The following is a 1,718-nucleotide window of genomic DNA, read 5'->3' on the forward strand; positions in this document are numbered from 1 at the left end:
TTTCTTGCAAGCAATTTAAAATCTGTTGATTCATCACCTGATATTAGTCTAAATTTCTTTTCATTTTTGCAGATACTTTTGTGTATCATAGACCAGACTCTAAATCCCTTTCCCTCTCATATGCTCACCATAATTTATAAAAATTGAAAGTTGACAAAAATGAATAAGGACATAATAAAGATAAAAATAATAACAAAAGCATTTGATCAACATTGTATTACCAAACAATCAAGGCAAAATAATCTCTCATGTCCAATTTGGTCATTCCACAAACAAAAAGCACAAGCCAGTTTGAGTTTACCAAACACTTTGCCACTGTTTTTTTGCCATTGACAGCACTTAAAAAAAGCCAGTTTACCAAACACTCAGCTGCTTTGCTTTTCAGCTACTTTTTCTCAGAAATAAGCAGAAGCCAGCTTTTCTAAAAAGCACAGCCATACCAAACACACCCTATGTCAGCTCCAACTTAGCACATGACGTCATCTTTTGAGCCAAATTCAAATTTTTGACCCGGATGATGGAAATTAGAAGTGCATGGACCAACGTGATTAAAAAAAAAAGGACTAAACTGATTTTAGCCCTAACGTTTAAGGGAGCTAAACTGAATTTAGTCCTTATTTTATCAAGTCAGAGCTCAATCAACCTAACTTATGTAAATAACTTTTTTTTTTTTTTACTGTAATACTTTTAGTTTCAATTTAAGTAAAAAACTTTTCCACTGTTATTAGTACTATAAACACTTCATCTCGTTTACCAAACGCTTAGTTGCTTTACTTAACAACCACTTATTTTCATATCATAGCAAATACCGTATTATTTTAGAAACACAACCGTATCAAACTAGCCCAAAGTAGCCTCCGCTGTGGTCCCCAATCCCCTGTTCAATATTGGAAAATAACTACTACTATCATCTACATACCTCTCTGGTTGTCCCACTCGCAGTTGCAGCAAAGCCATGACCTTCTCACAAGCATGGTGTGAGCTTCACCTGAAAAATCAATCATTGTTGATAGAATCCAAGGTGGACCCAATGCAAGCAAAACTTCATCTGAAGAGAACGTTTTTCTTAATTGGAGTTTAGAGATATGTATGTCATACCCATATTTTTAAACATAATTAAAAATCAAGATAATCTCACACTTATACCAGACGTGATGGTTCAGCCATCAGTACAAATACTTGGAAAGTTTTTCCTTTTAAACCAAGTACATACTGATGCCTTGAACACACAATGTCAATACTAACTCGCTCTGTAGAGTCATATTTTACATTACATAAGTTTACGAATTAAGTTACATAACAAAATAATAAGTAAATGCTCTTCAGAGCTTACTACAGAGCGGAAGTCTTATCAACAGCTAAGCCACAAAATTAGCTTCCTACCTGTACAACTGCTACTAGACCTCGGCCTCACTTGCGATTACCTTGACCTACAAGATTAACCCCTACACTATTGAATAGTGCACCGGGTTGTAACAACTTAAATACATTAATCGAAACAAGTCACACAAATCATGAGAAAACCACCCAATTCAAATTGAGGAAGCAACTCACACTAATCATGAGAAATCCACCTATTCCACTTAAGGAAGCAACTCACGTCTTGATTTTTTCAAAACTTCCCATCCTTTACTCAGAAGGAAGAACACGTGTCACTCCGTGACAAAGTCATATTAATTGAAACCTCGACAATTAAAATATAAAAACCCTCGTCCCTC

This window comes from Rosa chinensis, chromosome 5 (genome assembly GCF_002994745.2).
Source record: "Rosa chinensis cultivar Old Blush chromosome 5, RchiOBHm-V2, whole genome shotgun sequence".
Lineage (NCBI taxonomy): Eukaryota > Viridiplantae > Streptophyta > Magnoliopsida > Rosales > Rosaceae > Rosa > Rosa chinensis.